Source organism: Lepisma saccharinum, chromosome 20 (genome assembly GCF_977018435.1).
Source record: "Lepisma saccharinum chromosome 20, izLepSacc3.1, whole genome shotgun sequence".
Taxonomy (NCBI): domain Eukaryota; kingdom Metazoa; phylum Arthropoda; class Insecta; order Zygentoma; family Lepismatidae; genus Lepisma; species Lepisma saccharinum.
In genome coordinates, this window is record NC_139248.1 from 20903099 (window position 1) to 20927570 (window position 24472).

The 24472-nt window shown below is 38.7% G+C and overlaps 1 protein-coding gene across 1 annotated transcript in view; it reads right to left on the minus strand.

Moving 5' to 3' along the window:
• CDase (neutral ceramidase) overlaps positions 1 to 23639 on the minus strand; it is a 148897-nt gene extending 125258 nt beyond the window's left edge. The window contains exon 1 of the mRNA XM_083142155.1: positions 23371 to 23639. The gene's annotated coding sequence lies outside the window, so the exon portion shown is untranslated. The remainder of the gene's footprint in view (positions 1 to 23370) is intronic.
• Positions 23640 to 24472: the final 833 nt, after the last annotated feature.

The window sequence follows — 24472 nt, forward strand, 5'->3', positions numbered from 1 at the left end:
AACAAAAACGTAAATAATAATAATAGAATCCGACGTCCGTGGCGAAGTGGTCAACACAGCGCACTACGTGCCAGAGGTCCCGGGTTCGATTCCCAGCTTGGGCATGGGTGTTCTCTGTGAGTGTCCATTTATGTGTTTCATCACATCATCAATCATCCTCATCTTTCGCGATTAGTTTAAAGTGACGAAAAGCGAAGCGAAATAAACTAAATCAATCGATCAATAAATAAGTAAACAATAATAATGATGATGTCGGCTGGGTCCAAAACAATGAATAGGCTAGGGGTACAAATTATATAAAAAACCTTCTCATGTATATTTATTTCTCGCTAGTCTTTCTCCTATTCAAGATTTTCTTCCTTTGTTTCTTTCTCTCTCTCTCTCTCTCTCTCTCTCTCTCTCTCTCTGTGTGTGTGTGTGTGTGTGTGTGTGTTGACCTATCAATTTTCTATCTCTCTCTCTTTCTATCTTTCTTCCTTTGTTTTTCTTTATTTTCTACTTTTCTTTTTCTCTTTTCTTCCTCTCTCCTCCGTTTCCATCTCTCTGTTCTTTATCTCCCCTCTTTCTACCATTCATTCTCTGTTTCTATCTGTTTGTTAGTTTTCATCTTTCTCTTCTTCTCCATCTTCCCTTCTTTGTTTCTTTACCTCTTTCTATTATGTTATATGAGTTTCCGTCTCTTTTATTTCTCTGTCTTTCTTGCCAAACTCTTAAGTATTTCTCAAGGCCAGACCGAAATTTAGTGTTCGACACTCTCGATCTCGTTCGACACTTTGGTATGATATTTGAAAAACTTCAGCAAGTTGTTTGGCGTTTTGTTTGAATTCTTGAAGCTCTTGTTTTGTAAAGCGAGGAGAATAGACATGTTGATGGACAATTTGCTTGGTAATACTTATGCTCCCCATTGTACCCACCCAAAAAATCGAAGTGCAAAAGTACGAGGTGCTCTCAAGAAGTATTTGAAATTTGTAGTACGTTCAAACACTACCAGATGGGGAAGCGTACTGTGTGGCTTTGCGCTGGGTCCAGCTGTATTTCCTATGCGTAGTGTCGAAATGGATTCCGCGGAATGAATTTTTCTTGGCGAACTGGATTTTTACCCCATTTTTCAAATCATCCCCGTAAACCCAAACCAAGGAATATCCTTCCTCTGTTTTCATAAATGAGAACTTGACTAACTGTTAAGAAACTGTTTTGTTTCTTTAAAGATATATTTTTTTTTTCAACCCTCTACGAGGCAATTTTGGCACATTTTTTCCCCTACAATAGCCTCTTCTCAAGGCAAATATAAATTATATAGAGTACTGACTGTTTTTATGAAAAGAACACAAAATATCTACGGCCATCGTAGCGGTTTCATCCTGTTATAAGCAAGAAAAACAGTATTTTTGCTATACAAAGGAGCATTTTAATTTTAAAATCGCTTTAGCTAGGAACCTTCTAATACGCTTTTGCACATAAGGCTGAGGCATGATAAGAATTCGTTGAATAAATTGCGATGGCGTCATACTGTGCGCAAGAATCGCAAGTAATGCAAAGATAAGCGAGTTGTGAAAATAAAACAGTCCGGGAATTTACTGAACATCCCCAAGACCTTACGGCATACCTGGTGTGAAGCCGTGCCATGTGTGCATGATATGGAGGTACGTGTTCATTATGTAAAACGAGTTCCGCACTTCTCATTTCCGTCGCTCACTGTAGCGTCGCATCGCGTGACGTAATGTGGGCGACTTGAGCGTAATTGGAATGTCGCATGATTTTCACGGATTTTCCCCATCTCTTTGCTATCTCCCTCTATTGCGATTAACATGCGAGCAAATGTGTTTATTTTGTACACGCAAGCAAGCCGATGCTCTTTTTGGGAGCAGTCGACAGTGGCGGAGGGTAGAGGTGTGCGGAGAATACTCTGCTAGCCCTACATTTTTCTCTGTAAAATTTAGAGGGAAAGAAAGAAAGAGAAAAGAAAACGGAGAAAGGAAGGAAGAGATAAAACAGAGAAAGAAAGACAGAGTTAAAACGGTGTAAGAAAGAAAATAAGAAATACAGAAAAAGGAGGACGAAAAAGATAAAACAAAAAGAAACAGGGGGAGAGAGTTAAAAACGGTGGAAGAAAAAAGGAAATACATGGGAAAGAGGAAGAACAAAAGATAATAGAAAACGGAGGAAGAAAGAAAGAGAAAACAGAATAAGCAAGAGAGAGAATTAGAAACGGTGGAAGAATTAAAGAGATCCAGAAGATGGAGAAAGAAAGAAAGAGACGAAGAAGGTTACAAACGGAGAAATAAAGAGATATGCGAACTCGAATACAGTTGGTTGCCACTGACAATGCAGACAATGTACTAATAGGCAAATCGGGACTGGACCTACAGTGTAAAGTGGAGTCCGGGTCTCGAACCAGGGAACCCTTGACTACAAGGCGACAACGTTACCGCTACGCCGTCGGTTTTTTTTCCTCTAAAAATCTGTAGAAAGTCTTTCTTTCATGTAAAAGCATGAAATAGAACAAGTAAGACTTGAATGGGTATTCTGAAGAAATGAAATGAGTCTAGCGAACTGACCCTTTGCTTGTATGATGGTGTTTCCGTAACGCATTATGACTTTAAGTGTGTTTTCCGACAGATAAAACGAAGTCATTGGCAACTGTGACACTGTGCTATGTGTTGCATACATCCAGGATAGAAAACTGACATTCTTCTAATACTTGTAGCATCGAATCGAGGCCACAACGAATAAAACGATACGAAAGAAGGTTTTTAACTTGATATCCTTCGTGCGCTGTAGAAATTTTAAAGTGTATTTGCTTCCGTATGTCCAAACATACTAACGGAATCTCAACAAATCATGGTTAACAATGCTCCTAAATACCAGTGAACAAAATGTCGTACTATTAAGTAATTATGATTCTGGCAACACTGTCTTTCAGCGTTCTTCCTTATTCTTACCTTGTTCACAAGATGTCTTTCTGCTTGCGACAGAACCGTGTTACAAATTTAGTGTTGACAAGTTCTCTGCCTTTAAGTAGACTTTATGCTCAACGCGGGGGGAGGTGCTTGTCACGTTGATTTGTAGATACCGGTACACGTAATCGAGTGTCAGTTGTAGTGTTCACACGGTTTGTTATAGCCTCAAACACACCTGTAAGGAAATCTAGCGTGCTTCTTTGTTGCCATGCCTGTTATTGTACCTATCTTGATTTTATTGAATTAAGACTGTAGGTACGATAGCTTTAGGGCTATTTGGCCCCGTCACGCTATAAGGACACAACGAAAATAAGGATTTCTTGATGAGGAGTCATCTGGCAGAGATGAACTCGTACATCAATATTAAAAGTAGTGTAGAATCTGAGAAGGGGAAATTCCTACTTGGGAGACTACGGTTCTGGGTTCGAATTCCGGGTGAACATGAATCTTCCATTGTGTACAAAAAGAAGCAAATAAACAATGCAAAGTAAGTAAAACACAGTCTGGTCCATAAGTATTGGAACACTTGTCTGAATCAAACACGGATAGGGAAAGATGTCACGATGTAAGAAAGAAGGGCAAGTTTGTTAGATTATTTCACCAACATGGGAGATACCTTCAGGTCCGCCATCTTGGATTGAACTACATTATTTTTATGTAGAAGAGTGGTCATGTGACATATCAGAATAGGCTAGAATTTCACATGAGACACGATAGTTAGCTTAATTTCAATACTTTGTTTGTGTGTGTGTGTGTGCTGCACGTACACACTGAAAGAGAGAGAGATTTTACCTTCAGAGTTTAGAGTTTTAAAGTTTTAGAATTTAGAGTTTAGAGGTTTAGAGTTTAGAATTTTATAGTTTAGGATTTTTAATATTTGATTTTTAGATTTTTAGAATTTAGACTTTAGAGTTTTAGAGTTTAACGTGTGTTTGAAGTCAAAACTTAGAGTTTATCTTTCTTGGTCATAATTATGGAACGCTCCCACTGGAAATTTTGACGGGGGATATTTTAGAATTAGATCATAAGTGGAAGAAATCACCCCGTATCGATTTTCGCACCTTTCGTGTATGCAAGGGTGTCCGCAGAGGGACCAGGGAGGTCACTTGCTCCTCCCTGAGATATGTGGAAAATATTCACGTAATTCGAATGGTGAAATTGTAGCTATATTCTATTTTTATATTCTATTATTATTCTGTGGTATACAGGCTGCAAGGTAAAGCAATAAACTTCCATGTCCAAAGATAACGAAATAACATTTTTACCAGAGATTCTAAAATCATGTTGAAGGTCCTAACGTGTGTGTGGGGGGGTGTCTGGAGGAGGGCGGACAAGATTGGGAAGGGAAATTTTTATAGTCCCGACATCGGGATTGAAAAAGATTACCACTTCCCGACCAGGTCTGGAAATTTAGGATATTTTGAGAATTCATTTCCCATGGTCTGGATACAACCTTCACAATTCACATATCATTATTTCTAATTACTTTTCTGTACCCTTCAGCGCGTAAAATTATCACGTATCAGAGGTACCATAAACGAGAGTAGATGAAGTGGTCTCTGTGCAGCTTGAAAAAGTACAAAAATACAAACAACTCAACTAACTGTTCATCAACAAAGAGATAGATGTTCATGGAAAGGAAGAAAGGTGAATATAGTTTCAATTTAAATACTGGACTCATGTCTGAACTTGTCAACAACGCCAAAGTATTTTCAATTCAATCTCATATTTATGTTTTGCAAAATAATAATAACAACAATAATGGAAAGATAAAATATATAATTTTCTATGACTCAAGAACAAGATACGAAATCTTACTGTGCCCCTATGAGAAAAAAAATCTTGAGGACGGCCTTGGGTGTATATGAACTCAACACACAAGTGGCAACATCAGTGGGTGGCATCTTCCCCACCCCCTCACGTGGTGAGTTTATATCTCACATTCCGACAAAAGGACGTGAGAAACAAACAGAAGAGAAACCAGGTGAATGGTTCAATGCCATTGCCACGGTTGTGTCGTTTGGAATGGAAGCAAAAACACAAGACAGTGCATTGTTCGACATCAGCGAAAGTTCTCAGCGCCATCTGTCGTCAGCGGGAAGCTCTGATAAGGCGAGAACAACGAGCTTCTGAGACTTCCCGAGCTGACGTATGATAATTTCCCACGCGAAAACATGTCTTCAGTGTTCCTGGAAATATCGGGAACTATTATAACTGCCCATCCGATGGAGAGACCTGTTCGAACATGTTTTCCTGGTTTCGTAAACTTGCTTTCATTCTGACCCATAGCAATATTTTGTCGTAAGACGTTGCTTCATTCAGTAAATGTAACACATTAACTTTTCTTGTCATACAACCACGCTCGCAGTGAGGATTTGGCTGTTAAACGGGCTTGACACAATTTGTGTGTGATGTTTTAAAGAAAGAAAATAAAAATTGTTTTCTATTGTTTGTTTCTTTGAACCTTTAAAACATGTTTTAAACGTTTAACACTAGAAGCGCCAAGCCGGTCATTTTGACCGTTTTTCAAATTTCAATTTCTGCTTTGTACAGAAAAAAATTTCTTCGTGCGTTGAAATTTTGTGACTTTTCCTAAAATCTGCAGTACATTATTACTGCTATGCGTTATTTACAAAAAAAAATAATACTAATGGAAATATTTGTGTTTCTACCTAGAAGCGCCGTTGCCGGTCATTTTGACCGCTAATGTATTTCAATGGAAAACCGCTTCTCGGTTGGAACGTTGAACTTACAGTTTCCACCCCTATTCTTCCTTCCTCTTTTGGACTCTCCCATATATATTGGCGTATTGTCGAAGCTGATAAGAAGGAGAAAGTGAAGACTCAGTTTCGTTTGAACACTGCAGTTTGTAAGCATGTTTTCTAGACAATGTGTCCTCAGTCCAGAGGAATATTTGAAAGTATTACAGGAGATTAGTGAAAATGAATCCGATGTCGAGGACCCAGATCTTACTGTAGACGATTCCATGCTTCGACACATACAGAAGTGTACGGAAGAAGAAGCAGCTCGAAACCAGCAACCCAACTGGCGTTTGTCATTACAAGAACTTGACGATTTACGGGCTATTTTATATGGTAGAGGAGTGTATGTATGGGTGCAGTTCTATAGACTACGATTTTTTTATGGAAAACTACTTTGGGGGCCACCTTTCTTTCAACAAATTATGTCAAGAAACAGATTCAGGGAAATAATGAAATATCTTAGATTCGATTCAAAATCATCCAGATCTGAACGATTACAAACTGATAAATTTGCACTGTGCTCTGAAATTTGGGACAAATTTATAGCTAATTGTAGGAGTAAATCTGATAGTTGACGAACAAATGTTTCCTTCGAAAGCGAGGTGTAGATTTACACAGTACATGCCAAACAAACCAGACAAATTTGGTATAAAATTTTGGATGCTAGTGGACGTACATTCTAAATACATGTGCAATGCCTTTCCATACCTTGGGAAAGATGAATCAAGGAATGATAATGTTACTGTACCTGAAAATGTTGTATTGAGAATTACTTCACCTTATCTAAATGCGGGTAGAAATGTAACTTCTGACAATTATTTCACATCGCTAAAACTCGCTGAGAAGCTAAAGGAGAAGAAGACGAGCCTAATTGGCACTATGAAGAAAAATAGAAAGGAGATTCCTAATGAAATTGTGAACATTAGAACACAAGTGTATGAAACATGTTTGCTAAAAAAGGGGGACATTACATTGTGTGCATACCAAGCTAAACCAAACAAAAATGTTCTAACCTAAGCTCCGTGCATTCAGATGTACATAGAAGTAGATTTGCAAAGCCACAAGAAACTCCTAGAAACAATCAAGTATTACAACAAAACTAAATGCGGTGTTGATCAAATGGCACGCAAATATTCAGTCCGTGCTTCATCACGTAGATGGCCGGTACATGTGTTTTACAATATCTTACATCTGGCAGCAATAAATGCATGGGTAGTTTACAAGGCAGTCACGGGGAGGAACGTTACGAGACATAGCTTTTTGATAGAATTAGCTGAGGAACTGAGAGAAGGACATTTGAATGCAAAGCCCAATAAAATATTGTCAACATCAATATCACATGCACGGAATGTAAGTGGCTCTGTTTCCAGAAAGAGGCGCCAATGCCAGGTGGCATTGTGCAATGAAAACAAAACAAGTGACATTTGTTCAATGTGCAACAAATATGTTTGTGGAAAATGTGTATCTGGTGTAGAAAAGGCACTGAAATGCAAATAATGTAATATGTGAAATTTCATGACGGAAACTTATTTCCTTTAAGAAAATGAATATTTATTGTTGTAATTAGTGCATGGAAAATAAAAATCGCTGGGTTTCATGATATTTTTGTATTTTTTTACAAAATATTTTGTTTTATTAGTAATAAGATGATTATTGGCAATATCCATTTTGAGAAATGGTCAAATTTTAAATACCGGTCATTTTGACCGGAGGTGGCGCTTCTAGGTAGTAAAACATCCTGGCGCTTCTAGTGTTAAACAAGAACAAATAACATGTTTTAAACAAATAAAACGTTTGAAACAATGCCAAATAGATTTAATTTCTAAGAATAATGATCAATAAGGAATCTGTTAATCATCCAAGGAATGGCTGTCTCTCTAGTTATAAAGTAAACACTTGAATAACTCCTTAAAATATCCATTTACATTACTCTTAAGTCTTGCATATAATCTGTTCGAGAACTAATCCACAGTTTGCCAGGTCCCACTCTATCCACGTGGTAGCTACTCTGTTTTCCGAAATACGACATTTTATCGTAAATGCAACAAAATATTGACATTAACAAGTGTGTGAAATATGTTAATAGTGAAACTAAACTGTTTTATCCATATACTAGTTAAATTCTAAAATGTTTCAAACACTTTTAAAAAATTACATAGACAGGTGTGTGGCCCATGGGTTTCTTTGTTAACTGAATATATATTTTCTGTACACAGTAAACAAAATGAATGATACGAATGAAAGACAAAGTTACAAAACACACAAATAAGCATCTCACGAATCAAAATATGTTTTCAACAAATCTTTAAAAAAACATGTTTAAAACACCGTGTTTTAAACAATTGCAAAAATAAGGTCCTGTGTTTTAAACGTTTAAAACAAGTTGTTTTAAACATGCCAACCTTGTCTTTATATAAGGAGGTGGGTCAATAAACAAAGAAACATCGATGCTTTTCCCAGTATATGAATTTAAAACGCCTGTTTTTGCTGGACACATGCATACGCTCTCAGAAATATGTCAGTGTTGGTGACACCATACTTACTAGGCCACTGATTACCGGTAGTTCCCAGATTTGGGTCAGCCATATCTTCAAATTACATGATCCAAAACAAGCAATTATAAGTATAAGTATAATTGTACATATTGCGTTCAAGGTTAAAGATTAGATTCAGACCTCCATCTGCTTTTATAGGGCAGATAGGGATTTGAATCATCATAAAACTGCAGTGAAAAAACACAGTTATTGCTCGGAGAAAATTTGAAATACTTATTCACAGAAAACGGGGATGGCGGCCGCCAATGCCTTAAATTCAGGGCCACGAAACGCCACTGTTTTTAAGCATAGGTCTCGTTCTAGTCTTGACTACAGCGCGTTAACCCGGGTTCTAATCCTGGGCTTGGTAAGGGTGTTCTTTTTGAGTGTCCCTTATCATTTGAGTCACTCGTCGTCATCGTCGCGTTTAGCCAAAAAGTGGCAGAAAAGCGATGTAAAATATAGGGTGTTCTGGAAAAAGGAACAAACTTGTCATTTTCGGTTGCTTCCATTTTAAGTCACACTGAATGAATTAAAGAAAATATTATAAGTATACATTTATATTAGGCAAAAGATTCTTAACAGTGATGATCCAACGTGTTCCCTGCAATGTTTCCTATTAACAGAAATAACATAAGTAACTGTCTGGTGTAAAATTTCATTTTTTGACCTGAGTGCTTTTTTCCGAGCACCCTACAAGTGACATATTTCAATATAAATCGTTCTCGTCTTTTCAGGCATGTCTCATTCCCGTCTCCAGTCTTGAGATAGTAAGGGTGTCCCAATAAGAGCGACGGATTTAATATGCTTAACAAAATACTGTATCTTTACAAAACAGTAAATATTTTTACATCATTACAACGGGTAAATATTCCGATTTAAGAGTGAAATATTTCTTTGGACTCGCAATAACACTGTCACGTACAATAACGATGTTCTCAACAGACCGGATAGATTGAGAGCGCGGTGTTTTTATGTCTGCTGTCGAACCTGTTTCCTCAAATTTCTTGATCAACTTGCGAGCTTACTGTCACTAGGTGCATATTCACGTCCAAGGATTGCACAAAGCTTCCTTACAGTCTCTGCATAACACTCCCCATTCTTGTAATGAGTTTTCGCTATCAAAACTGGATGTTCCTTTGTGTAACCCTCCATGTCAAATAAGCTGCAACAATCACTGATAAAGGTATTGTTAGAACATGTTGCGTAAATCAAACTTGGCATCCTTAAATCGGATCATTTATCCGTTGTAATGATGTAAACAAATTTGCCATTCTACTTTAAAAAAGGGTTCTATTCAGCATATTAAATCCGTCGCTTTTGTTGGGACACCCTTACAACATTCGTATGAAGGTCATTAAGGCATTAACTTTTTTAAACAACAATTTTTTTTCTATTTGGATGCTCGTTACGATATTACAAACTCTCGAAAAAAAGACGGATGTTTATCCCGCATGTCTGCAACCACGCTATGCAGATCCAAATAGTTCTCAACAACTCCGCAATTCAGTTTTTTTTAAAAAATATGTATAACTTACCTACAAGTAATCACATCAGGTATATATCTTCTTAGATGCCTAAACTAGATGCACACTAAAGTAGATTTGATATTTAGGTTATCATGCATGATACAGTGGCTACATATGATATCCCTCAAACTGATACATTGCTCTACATTGTAACATGTAGTAGTTGACAAGCAATTTTCTTGACATAGAAACGATCAAGAATGATCTGACGGTGAAAGAAGATATGCAAAATGAAGATGAAATGGTGGACAAATGTGGTAAGAATATATATTGTGAACGGCCTACAAAGAATAGGAAAATGTTAAGAATGTGCACAGTAGTGTCGTAAATCTTGTTCCAGGTGTTTCAAACAGACGTGTGCATGTTTGTAAGAAGTGGGGGGGATATATGTAATTTTTTTGTTGTGAATAGTAAGACTGAAGAGGAAAAGTAATGAAAAAGATAATTTATAAGTAATTTCTTGAGAATATACCGTGTGTCCCAGAAGTCTTTCCTGATTACAAACTTTATTCATATCCGCTATATGCAAGGTAGAGATGTGAAAGTGGTGCCAAAATGTTGGAAAACTAACCAAGTTTATTTGTTTCAGGTTTGAGTAACGTGGCTGTAGTGTAGCAGTGTCAGCGCCCAGAAAACCGGAAATGTTCACAAATCAGGAAAAAGCTCAGCATGTCCTCTGGTATCACGAGACGCGGTCACCAATAACAGTGCAGAGGAATTTCAAATGTACACAATTCTTTCATCTAGAATATCTGCCATCAATAAGTAGGTATTTAAAAAATGGAATTTATCTTCATTCCCAAATCCTGTCAAGTCCAAGAAACATTGTATGGAAAGGTGCCACCCGATCTCAAGAGCATTAATTCCGGATTCCTTGGCACTGACACTGCTACACTGCAGCCACATTGCTGAAACCTACAACAAATAAACTTGGTTAGTTTTCCAACATTTTGGCACCACTTTCACATCTCTACCTTGCATATAGCGGATATGAATAAAGTTTGTAATCAGGAAGAGACTTCTGGGATACCCGGTATATCTGTAAGTTATATTCTGTAGCTGTTGGTTGTTGGATTGCACCATATGTGGCTAATTTATATTTCCCTTGTATCGGAGTGTAAATAGCGTGCAATAAAAAAAACATGAAGAAAGAATTTCATAAAGAAGATGAATTTAATATTGGAGGTTCTCAAAAACGATGTACCTGAGCGAAGGGGTGGAAAGTATAAAGTGACTTGTAGCAGCTTTAAAAGGGCGGTAACAAAAGTTTTTTTTTTTTTGTAGATCAGGAACAGCTTGAATTCATATGTCTGGATCCAGCATGCTTGTGTTTAAATCTAAACCGAAGTGAATCGAATTGAGTTTGGCTTTTAAGTCTACTTTATGCACATGAAGGCTAATCAGGACTGGACCTACAGTTCAAAGTGGGTTCCGAGCCACTTGTGCCTCGAAAACGGGACCCCTTGATTTCAAGGCGACGACGTTACCACTGCGCCATCGGGGAGGCCTTCACCAAATCCAAATAACAGTGTTGGACTAATAATAAATAACATTTTATTTGTATAATTGAGTAGTTTTTAACCAATTTTTGAAGTGTTAGTTATTGATATATATAGTAGGGATAAATGTAATTGAATAGTTGTACAAGTTTTGCGGTAAGTGACAAACTAGTCACAGACTGAACTTTGCCCATGAATATGGAATTTATTATTCTGATTCTAAAATCATTTAAAAAAACGAATTAAAAACATATTCAGGAAAGTAAAATTTTACAGGAATATAATCAAATGTTGTGAAAACTGCATGTGGTTATCGCGTTAGTACCGATCAAATTTTAGGGCGGTACCATTCGAATCACCCTGTATATGTAAGACAAAACCCTTGCAGGGAAAATTCCCAGTGGTGGAAAAAAATCAAGCGACAAAGTGTTTGGCATTGATTGATTCCTGTCCTCCTGCCCCCTTCCGCGCACGTCAGGATTTGTGATTGTTCTCTGTCGTTCATGGTGACGTCACCCCTTCATAAACATGGGGTACGGAGTTCCTACGTAGGACGACGATGCCACTCCTATTGTTCCGTGACAATTTGTTGAAGGTGACAATGCCTTGAAAAGGAAAAGGTCATTGGTTTGATGTTAGTTTGTTTTAAAGAATTATAGTGCATCATGTTTTTTTTTTCTCTCGAAAGTGTAATTTTAATTGAACGGTAATATATTATTTGTTGTTGGTATGCGCTATGACTGCGCAATGAAGGCGCACAGTGATCTGATCAGCACCACGCTCCAGCTGCCGTTACCCTGATTACAGCTCAACCAGGCTGAGAACACAAGCAAGCTTGCGACCTAAAGTGGACAGTCTTTTGTTTTCTCCTCTCGCTTGTGCACGAATGCCCCCGTGTTGCCCTATTTAGACCTTCCTTACTTGGTTATGAAAATTTTCGACAACGCTAAATATTACACGCTGCGTACACGACAGCGGAAAATGTGTTTCTTCTCTTCTTGTCGAGCTCTATAGAGACAGGGCGAGTCCTGTGCAAGGAATCTCCGGAGGAAGCGACTGAAAACAAGTCTTCTGTGACTCGACACGGATGAGAGGGGAAGTGAGTGCATGGAGGGGAAAACGCGGCTGAAGCAGCATGGCGCACTGCTTTGCTCCGCCCACTCGCTTTCTCCTCTTCTCTGCCGTTATGCGCGACGTTGCTCCACCGATTCCCGAAACAGGGTGTGCAGAAAGGGGGCCATTTAAGAAGTCAGGACTGCGTTAGACGAAAGCATTTCCTTTAACATTTTTGCTAGCATAAATGTTTTGTAAATGCTTCCAAAAATCTTATAGCAGATAGCACGTTACACCAAAGCATTTCATGGAACATTTCGGTTAGCTTCTGCCATTACAATGTATGACACATACAGCGTGAAAGGCACATCGAGTTGCACCGTATATGGCGAGTGCACTGTGTTTACATTTGAAACAACTAAAATATTCTTCCGTAAGTGTACAGTAAACGTTGTAAAGTATATATTTAATCAGCGCCATGCTTCTCTACCTAAAACCATTTAATACGAAGCGTAATTCCTCTCGGTTGAATTATTATCGTGCTTTAAAAATGTGAAGTGATACGTTGTTTACATCTCACGCGGCCGCCATTACAACTGCGCTCGTGACCTAGAGGTCGCTTCTGATTGGTTACGCTACGAAAAATGCTACGGACCGAGCCTATCCTTGAGAAATGCCATGAAATATGCCATGGCATCTGAAATGCCATAAGATTTCTCACTTTATACGGTAGCTTTTTGGTCATGGCATATATGTTAAGGAAAATGCTTTCGTCTAAAGAGAGCCTTAGTCTTTAGCGTGCAAGTGAAATCCATTCGGGAAAGTTGGGAATTTCTCAAACATGCGAGAGGCCGCGTATTGAAGGCATGACACTCAACACCCGAGTCATACTGTGGTGATGCGCGGTCAGCTGAAGGAACTGGAGGTGACATTTTGACATCAAAGCTCTGTCGATATTTCTGGGACTCCTCCATCTGCAACTGTCGGCACATGTGGCACTGCGAAGAATGAAAAAGCTTGTTTACGGTGGCATGTGTCTCATTATGCAGTTGCCAGGCGGCTTTCATTGCACAGTTTGAAACCGCAGGGGCTGCACTGCAGATGAGACAGTGTTGCCAAATCTCAAGATTTTGCACTAGAGCCTCTGTTTATAAACTAAATTGAAAAAGCTTTGAACATCCACTAAAAAACGCTGATCTCCGTGACGCGCTACAACGCCGGGGGACTGGTTTCGAATCCCGGCATGGGTGTTCCTTATGAATGTCCCTTCATCAATATCATCATATCATCACTCATCCTCAATAAAGTGAAAAGGACACTAACATTTTCATAACACAACTGAATGATTAGCCAAAAGTGGCATAAAAGCGACGCCAAATAACCTGATTCAATCTTAAACTCGTCCTGACTTCACGCTCTGAAAATATGACAGTAAGCATGAAGTTCGAATAACTCGATCCAATTTCAGACATTTGCCGTTTCAGTGTGAAATCTCGCTTAGATATGGGTCGTTCCATGTAAAATCAACAACGTCGTGAATCTTACTTTCTTGATTCAGTTTAAGTTTGGCGTTCTGAAAGGGCCACCTGTGGTAGGAACCTATGCAAAATGTCAGATCCATATCTTTTGGTATTTCCGAAATTAGATCTGTGCAAGAGAACAATTTTCGAGAAAATGGCCGTAAGGGGGTGTAAGGGGTTACCTTCCACGTAGTCAGGGGCGGCGCCAGGGGGACACGAAGGGGTTCTTGCGCACCCATTAATTTTCTTCCACACACCCTTCAGCACCCCTTTTCAAAATCTATTTTCAACCGAAAACACAATTAACTTGCAATGTCATATTTCCATTAAAACTATGTCGTTATTTTGAACGTAGAATGTCAGGAATTGAAATGAGACAGCTATCATTGTATGCAACAGGCAAGCTACTATTGATCCTAATCTCGAAGAGAAACCGGATTTACTTTCCTGTACCCGGAGCAATCTATGCAGAGAATAAGCATTTCTTGTCTTTTTTTTTTGTCAGCAATACCTATTGTTGAGAATGGTTTATTCTTTTGTAAGACACAATATATGTCATTGGCCTACCTTGAACAAGCTTCGGTCGTTTCAAATGACAAAACATGTGGTTGTGATCAAAGCAAGAAAAACTTATACAAGACATTAGTAGTCTCCAGTTTCATTGGCATATTTTCACAGATGCCAATTAAAAGTTGATTGGTTTTGATGTAATGCATAGTACATATAGAATACCAGCCTGGACACGAGTGTCTGTCTGACTGTCTCTTCCCGCATCATGTCATCACTCATCTTCATCTTCGCGATTGCCAGATGGCAGAAAACCAAAGCAATCAATTAACATCGCACCCCGCCCGACCCTGTGGCCGAGTGGTTAGCACATCGCGCTGCGACGCCAAGGGTCCCGGGTTCGAATCCCGGTCGGGCTTGGTTGTTTGTGAATGTCCATTCATCAATTTCATCATTTCATCACTCATCCCCATCTTCACAAATTAGCCAAGAGGCACAAAACGCGAAGTAAAATAAACTAAATCAATCAATCAATCAATCAAACATCGCACCCCATAACCTTTACTGGCCAGATGGTACCATATGGTATCATGGTGCTGATTACGATATGGATGTGCTTTTTGGACCTTCATACTCTTATGTTTGGGTGGAAACTCTGACACAGGTCTGGAGCAAACCTGGGAAATTCACATTAATGACCCCCCTCTCCGCAATATATCCATGCCACATTTCCGAACAGAGTTTCACATTTTGGCTCATTATTCAACTTGTATGGCACCCAGGAACATGAAACATGTTTCATTCTCTTTGGAAACGTCCATTCTTTGAAAAGAATACTAAGGTTTGCGCCTTCTCTGCAAACTAGCGGGGGAAGAGGGTGCAAACTCCAGATTTTTGTTTCTTTTTCCATTGAAATTCGGGGGGCGGCACCCCCAACCCCCTTCCTCGGTCCGGCGTTCTGAATTGTACACGGTTGCATGCTCTGATGTTCTAGCTGCGATTGCTACTATAGTGCCCGAGTTATAACAATTTTCCTCAAAGCTTTTTCAATTTAGTTTATAAACAGAGGCTCTAGTGACAAAACAATTAGTTATTTTAGTTATGGTAAGGGACTGGAACGTGTGACGGGTGCAAAATAGCCTAAGTGCTGACGCAACCAAAATACTATAATTTTTTTTAAAAAGTCCTCTCGGTTCAATAGTTATCGGCATTTAAAAATGTGAAGTGATACGTTGTTTACATCTCACGCGGCCGCCATTACAACTGCGCTCGTGATCTAGAGGTCGCTTCTGATTGGCTATGATACGAAAAATGCTACGGAAATAGGACGGGTTCTATCCTTGAGAAATGCCATGAAATATGCCAAGGTATCTGAAATGCCATAACATTTCTCACTTTACACGGTAGCTTTTTGGTCATGGCATATATGTTAAGGAAAATGCTTTCGTCTAAATGGCGCGTAATAGGTATAAATGTAGTAAATCGTAAATGACTCGAATTAAATTTGCTCTGTGCTCACTTTCTAACATGATTTTCTTTATTTTACTTCGCTTTTTGTGCTTTTGACTAATTTGCGAAGATGGGAATATGATGAAATTGAATTCTAAAATTGGTAAACGCTGTAAGTTCCACAATAATTCAAACACCGTTTTCCACGTTAATCTGTGAAATGTGCCATGCTTTATAATGTGGTAAACGTGAAATGTGGCTGGTAGCCCTCTAAGTAGTTCAAAGCGCGTGTAAAGAGGTCACTAGTGTACACGTTCTTATGGTTTGATGTGCGGAACAGTGCGATTTCCCAACACTTTTACTTTTGGCACTTACAACGTTTACCACTTTTAGTTCTCAATTCATGAATGGACACTCGCAAACAGCCATGCCGAGACCGGGATTCGAACCCGGGCCCAAAGGCGTCGTAGCGCGATGTGCTACCCACTCCGCCACGGGGACCGGCCTAACATGATTTGCAACTTCTAGTAATCTTTGTACATGAAAACTCCTAGATACCAATACTTCTTTGAGTGTTAACAAACGATTGGGCATGTGGCAGCCATATTGATCAGTAGTGCCAGGATTTTTATGACCTTAAAATCACCAAAATATGCAATAAAATATGCTCTTATGACCCAAAATGTTACAAAATATGCCCTATAATTTGAAAAATATGCCCTTTTAACTGGACTGTTTCAATCATCAATATCTAAATGCTGAGATATTTTCACATATGTACTATTTTTACTTCACTTTATGGACTCTGAGTTGAAATACACAATGAATACTTTCTCTAAATTTTCAAATAAAAATGAAAAAGAATTTGCTACAGTCCAAAGAAAAAAAACTCTCGAGTAAACATGGAAGTAAGAACGAATCCGCATCGAAAATGACTGTATATTTCTTGAAAATGCAAAAATATACTGAATATGATCGAAAATCCATCAAAATATGCTCTATCACGCAGAAATGGCCAAAATATGTCCTTAAAAGCACCTTAATTTTATTAGTTTGTACATAACATGAATTTCTGTATGTTTGGGGAACACATCACCCTTAACAAAAAAAATATGCTAAGTCATAACAATTCTAACCCTATTGATCAGTAACGCGGGATAAAGGCAGATCAACAATGCACACATCACAAAAAACCGTATGAGTTCTTTCGTTCAGCAATAGTTTCATCAATCTAAGTTTAGTAGTTTACCCGTAAGAAACGTTTGAAACCCTGAAGATAATTTTGAAACAAGCTGTGTATAAAAAAGAGGCAATCTGCTAATTTTAGAACCATTTCCATATTTTAAGAGCCAACAAACTTTTTTTTTTCAAAATTTTTGTCTTTACTCGTATAACCACATTGTACTCGGTTACTTCCAATTGCGAAATACACAAAAGCAAAATATTCTCGGTGGAAGCGGCCCCGGCGCCCACCCAGCGTCGAATAACATGGGTACCTGGGGGAAACCCTGGGGGGTAAAGGCGGTCAGGGGCGTGATGCTGATCACATCACCCCCACTCACGACCGGATCAAGAAAGTGTGGGGCGTTACCCCCACACCCCCTATACGCCTTCATGGCGTGGTGCTAAGCACAGGGGAACACTTTACCTTTTTTTTTTTTTTGCATACAAATAAATCATTACTGGTATTTCACTATGACTAGGATTTCGTTGCAAGTTACATGATAAATTGGCGTGGACAATTGGTAGGGTGACAAAATAATACAGTATATTGTGCCAAGTTTGTCATCGTAATAGATCTTTTAATTAATTGAAATATGTTGGTCTAAAATTACTGGACTGACGAAGAAGCATTCACTTGATTACGACCAGTTCATCACGAAGCAAACAAACAAATCTAGAAAAATAAATGCTTCATTAGCTACAATACCTTTTATGGCAGTTTGCAATGTATTAAATGTTACTGCGCTGTAGAAACTAGTCCCCCTCCCCTCTCCATGTATTTTTCTGAAGTAGTTGCTTAATGAATACAAACTAATTTCCCTCGTCATTTCTTCGTTTGTTCCTACATGGGTTTCATTTTGAAAAACCCTTTTATTCAAGGTCAACACAGTATATAATGTGTGTGCAGTTCTGTCTTGTAATTCTGTCAAAAGTTGACCTTGCAACAATGAGATTCTAACAATCTCCAGACGGAAAATCGGAACGAATAAACCACTACATTCATCGTTTTGTGTTACGAAACTCGACAATTGCTGTAAATTTAAGTCAATTTTACGTCGTTTTCTGAGTCTCACAAATCAGCTTCTTTATCTGTTCGTCGTAGATAAATGGGCTATTCATTTCGTTTCTTTTATCTGACAGTTTTCCCTGCTGGGAGCTTCCTGAGAAACTTCTGAAGAATCACTGAAGTCATTTGGTAGCAGGTGTGAGATAATATGCCATTAAGTGCAGCTCAGTCGAGACGAATGAAATGTCCTTAAAGCTGATACTTGTTAAACAGGTAGCCTCCGTATGGTGGATAAACAGATTGATAAAATGGTATACCCTGTCCCAGCTAGCTGTAGAGCAGGACCGCGCATACCGGCAGAGGAGGAGTATGAAAATCGAGTGGTGAAAGCGAAGCGTTGCCAACCGTACGCTGAATGCACGGCTTGTCAAAATTTGTTCTTGCAGTTTGTTCTCGCTGCATTGGAAATCGGCTAACTCCCGTCGCCCATTACACAATCTCGTTTCTCTCACTGTTGATTGGTGGAGCCGTCTCGCGTCACTACTTGCGCAGAGACTTGTTCTCGATCGCCTGGTCTACAGTTAGCTGGTATGGATAATAATGTTTCATTTGACGCTGAGAAGCTGCTGTGGCCTCGTAGCTATACTCTGTCCCAGCTGACTGTTTAGCAGCCAAACGAAAACAAGTAGTGACGCGAGACGGCTCCACCAATGAACACGTAAGAGGAACGGAATTGCATGGAGGGGGAAAGCGGCTGCAGTTACCAGCCTTCCCAGCAGCGTGTACTGCTTCTCTCTGGCCACTCGATTTCCTTCGTTTCTCTGCCTTGCTCCACAGTTAGCTCGCACAGGGTATAGATATTTTGGTGCTCTAGGCAGAATTGTGGTTTACCCCCCCCCCCCCCAAACCGCACTACTTAACACCGACATTTTGTGTGCGACGGTTTGCGATGTTTACATGCTACAAATTTTCAGACAGGGTAGGAAAGGAAAACTCATAAAAAAATAATATACGTTACTATATTTAAAGATTCCTAGTTTGCATTTCTGCCTTTGAAAAAGCTCAATATATTTCAGTTATTCCTTCGTGTCTGACCAGATTGTAAGCCTACAAGTAAAGGGCGAAAATGTTGAGGATGGATAATAATTTTAAAAATAATACAGTAGATTCTCAGTGGAGAAATTTGTAAAGTAAAATTATTCAATTCTTATTCAAAGAAATAACTTTGTTATAAAGTATGTATTACACATTATTCTAAGTAAAATTTACAAAATATTTATGAAACCCGACTGATATCTCAGAAAGATAATAATTAGAATTTAACTTTTCTTCTTTTAACGAAGCAAAATCCGTATCAGAATTGACAATTTTTGCAATTTCTTTTTCAACTGACAATATTGAGAGATTATTTAACCTCTCCTGACCCAGTGACAATCTCAGGTAGTTTTTTTTTATTCTCTGTCGTTTTGAATGAATCCCTAGCCTTCAGCTCCTCAAACCTAACCCTCGATACGGACCTGATGACATAGAGGCTGTCCTGCCTCCTAAACCGTGTCGTTTAAGTGTAATAAGCTTGTAACTGTACTTAACATTTCTAATATGGTTTTCAATATAAACACAACAAAAATTAAGGTTACGATATATTCACGGACAATTACTATCTATTGATGAGTAATTGTTTGTACTACTGTACCTAATAGAGGAACAGTCGCAGATTGTTTTAAGTCTACTTTATGCATGGGCTAATCGGGACGAAGCTACAAACATCCTCCATACTCACCAGACCTAGCACCTTCTGATTATGTTTTACTTGGCAGCATGGATGAGCCAATACGGTCCATCTGACACTTATTATTAAGCTTCCAGACAGATGGCTTCGATGTAGGGGTAAGTTCTTGCTATGCGACCTTCACGTCCAAATCAGACGAGTCTCATTCTTTTCCGACCGACCCAAGTATTTTCATCTCATATATCAATACGTGCTAAGCAACAATAACATGAGAAGACCTAGAGACTGCAGTACAGATATAGAAATCTTGTAGGATTTTCTTTCAATGTACTGCATGCATTTATGAAAACTAAAATATTATCTTTGAAGCATTTACATGGTAGAGCTGACATGTGCACAAACTGCATCCATAACTAAGAATGCTTAATTACCTTTCCATCCTCTTGCATAACATCACATCGACATAAAAGATTTGAATTTTCTCCGCGACGTAAGGAAGTTGTTAATTATGCATGAGTGCATTGTCGCGACCACAGACATCTACTATCAGACTGGTAAAGAATACGTTCACTATTGGTCAACTTACCAATATATTAGGGAGGATGATGTGTCAACACTGTTAAGTTCCTGCACCCCCTTTCCATCCATACAGGCGAATTAGATTCATAGACAATGTTGCCAACTCTGACCCTTTTGCGTTGTATGGTTTGCTTTCCTGGTGGCGAATGATGAAGAAGCTTATTTAGGGTATACCTATAGGGTATAATACCCTAATTATTCTCTGCACTTCAATCCCTGAAGATAAGAGTGACGTTAGCTCTCGTCGGAAGCCTATCCGGAAATCACCTGGTTGATTTCCCGAAAAAACTTCTTCGTCAAATGTAGGGGAGTTTATAATAATACTTTCTTTATAAATCATAAATTATTATCCGATCAGAGGACGTTAAGATCTCGCTAGGAAACGAAGACATGTTCTTGAATTTAAGTAAATCTATCCTTGATTTTACCTGAAATTTTAGTTTTTTCAGCAATGCTGTTTGGCAGAGGCGTCGCCTGAAGGGGGTTCACGGAGCACACGAACCCCAAACCAAAAACGGAAAATTTTCGATTTGTTTTCTTTGCTGCACAATAAAACACTCCATTGCAATATACTAATTTTACAAAGCAGCTTGTTTTCGTTCATAAAGTCTTCAAAATGCTTCAAATTTCCCAATTTCCCCCGACTGTTGACAAGAAAAGCTCACCAGGTTAGACAGCGAGAGCCCCGGGGCACATCTGGCGCTGTGAGCTCCCTCTGCTGTATTTTTCCTGTGTTGTAGCTCTACCGAAGGAGCCGAGAGAATCCAAGGGGGAAAACTGGATATCGGAGCACGTGCGCCTTCCGAAAGAACTGTCAACAGATGGCAGCAACTGTTCGGAGAATGCCGATAGCGGAGGATGGACCAGGTATTTTATTTTTCGTTTCGTATAGCTTCTGTATTGGAGAAAAGTAAGCAGTAGTTAAGATATAATGCAAGCACTGTTTGCATTGTTATAGTAATTCCTAAGATCTTAGATGTCTTAGCCTAATATCTTTTTTTTCAACACATTTCACCAAAAATTAAAGTCGCAAACCTCCTCAACAACCCCATTGAAAATAGTTGTCGCGCACCCAAAACCTTGCATAGGGAAGGTGTTAAGTTCTAAAACACTATATCACCAAAATGAGCAGATTTACGCTTACATCGATAGTTAGAATGTGTTGCTCAAACCTTTAGATCAGTGGTTTCTAACTTCAAAAGGTCTGAAGGCCAAAATTATATCCAGCAGTTGATTGGCGTGCCGCACTTTTTGGGGGTGGGGGGGTTAAAAATTACAAAAATTGTAAGTACTGAACTGAAAATGTAGTACTTTCGCATGACCTAAATTTCTAAAATGAGGCAATAAAAACAATGGAATCACAAATCAAAATTATATAATTACAATTTATTTCACAAAAAAAAAACAATACTTATGGATGAATTGAAAGAAATGAAAAACACACCATACAAATAAGAATCCTTCATAGTAAGTGTTCAATGTGAAAATTGAGGCCGATCTGCTTCTTTTATTAACGTTGGAATGTCCACTTCAATTTCTGTATTTGAAAGTCTCAGAAGGTGAAGCAGTGAAGAATCTGCCAGTTGGCTTCTGTAGCGGTTCTTGATGAACTTCATTGAAGAAAAAACACTTTCAAACGTTCATTCCGCATAGCGAAGGGGTTGGAATGCATGTGTGAAGAGAAAGTTACGTCACTTTAGATTCTTCTGATGATCATTATTGACTGCAAAATCAATTCTACCTGTGATATTGTCTTTCTTCACAGAGCTTCCGTTCCTTCAGTAAAAATAGAACGTATTTTAATAAAAATACATAAAATTAATGTATTTTGCAAACTGACTAATTACCAGTTACATTTTTTGGAAAATAAATTATAATTGTTATAATCTCCTACAGATAAGCTTTAAAACAATGATTTTTAAGTATCGCGAGTTGGAATTCTCATCATGAAATTTGAGCATTGCCAAAGACTTACGAAGGCAAGCTGCCGTGAAATTACAAATAGCTATTAAATAAAATCACATATTCGACGGTATTATGATTAGCTAAAATGAAAGCGGGGATAAATTCGTAGGAGCAAGAAAAGGCATTTCCAAAACTAAAATAAAGAGAAAAGTAATTGTTTATTGGTTTGGTTTACTTTACTTTGGTTTTCTGCCACTTTTTGCTAATCTCCAAGATGAGGATGAGTGATGACATGATGAAACTGATGAAGGGACATTGACAAAGAACACCCATGCCCTGGCTGAGATTCGAACCCTAGCGTTGTAGGACTCGGTGCTAACCATTCTGCCATGGAATTCGGAGAGGAGAAAAGTAAGGAATTTCAATAATTCAAATTTGCAAAAGATTGATTGATTTGTTGTTTTAAATCCACTTTATGCACAGGAAGGCTAATCGGGACTGGACCTGCAGTTTAAAGTGGGATCCGAACCAAATTTGCAAAAGAATTTTTGCGATGTAATTTTTCCATGGTTTTGAGGGAGTCTTCACGGGCGACAGACACAATAATTAGCAATAAATTAAAATTAGCCTGTATTTTGTAAATGTATTTTCGCTAGGCACTCTGGCAGTGTGTCTACAATGCGCTACAAATACAAGGTCCCAGGTTCGTATCCTCGATAAAACACGCGCTGTTATATTCGTACTTTTATGTTGCTCTTCTTAGACATTTGGCAAAGGTACCCCAAGAAAAAATTAAAGAAATCTTAGCTTCGATTCTTGGCTGAAATGTCGTCTTTTGTATGCACGATTAACCAATGTCACTTGGGTTCACTGTTCTCTTCTCTGCGATGGTGATCAATAATTGCATTTTCTCTGTGTGTTTGTAGCCCTCTCGGTCTGGGGGAGGGGTGTAAATTTTCTCTGATTTTAGACTGGCTGTGAACACCCAAGGATTTACTCCATGCGACGCCACTGCTGTTTGGCAGCAGTGTTCGACTCTTAAACTATCTGTATATCAGTGCCGATCTGGCATTAAATATCTGTGATTCTTGATAGAAATGTAAAGTTGACTTACCTTTAACTTCCTTCTATTCGGATCCAATTTCTGAAACAGTCGATGTCCACATTTTAATGGCACTAGCCCAAGAAGATGAGCAAATGAAACATCGTAGAGCTTGTCAATTTGTCCTTGTTTTTGTTCTGTCCATGCGACACGAACCAGCAGAGCGTGCTAGAAAAACAGCTGTGTTCGTTATCGTGTAATCACTGGAAAAATTCAGCCTTTCTCAAACTGCCCAATTAGCTCGGACAGGTTTTGGTTTTCATGTCAACTCGCGCGCCGCGGTTAAAAAGTGAAGTCAACCTCCTGTTGCCTTTAACGCTGCCTCCAGTGTTTCGCTTTTGTTTTCGATCTCAACCTTGTGACGTACCGTTTGTGGGTACGTGAACGAGAAGTTAAAGAACTTGACCGAAGAAAGCTGTTTCCAGGGCATTTACCTTATGAAACGCTGGATCACAGCGTCTTTTCTGTTAAGACTTTAATGAGGAGCTTGTGCTGTACAAATTAACAGTCTCGTAGCAGTAATTAAACAAGTGAACCTTGCCATTAGGTAGATCTTGTTTCCACAGTTCCTTCTGCTGCAGAACGAAAAGCATTAGTTTTGGTGATTGTGAGTTTTGTCACGCTTCGAAGTCAAAGGACAATGATTGCGCAAGAAATCACTGGAACGAAGATAAAACGAGTACAATGAAAATGCATGTTTTACTAAAACTATGTATTATTTAGAAACTATGCATCGCCTTTCCGAGTAACCAAAAGAACTTCATAATTGATTGATTGATTTGCTTTATTTTACTTCGCTTTTGTGCCACTTTTGACTAATTTGCGAAGATGGAGATGAGTGATGATTATGATGAAATTGATGAATGGACACTCACAAACATCCATGCCCAGGCCGGGATTCGAACCCGGGACCTTAGCGCAAAAGAACTACATAAATAATCAAGTATGGGGAAACGTTCTTTGTACATTTACCTCACTTAGTACTCCGGCAGTTTGATTCTTTATACAGCATATTTGCAGAATATACAATTAAACCTACAAGTGTATCAATATATGCTGTATAAAACACACTTTATTACTAACTTAGTTGTCCGTACAGTCACGGACAGTTCTG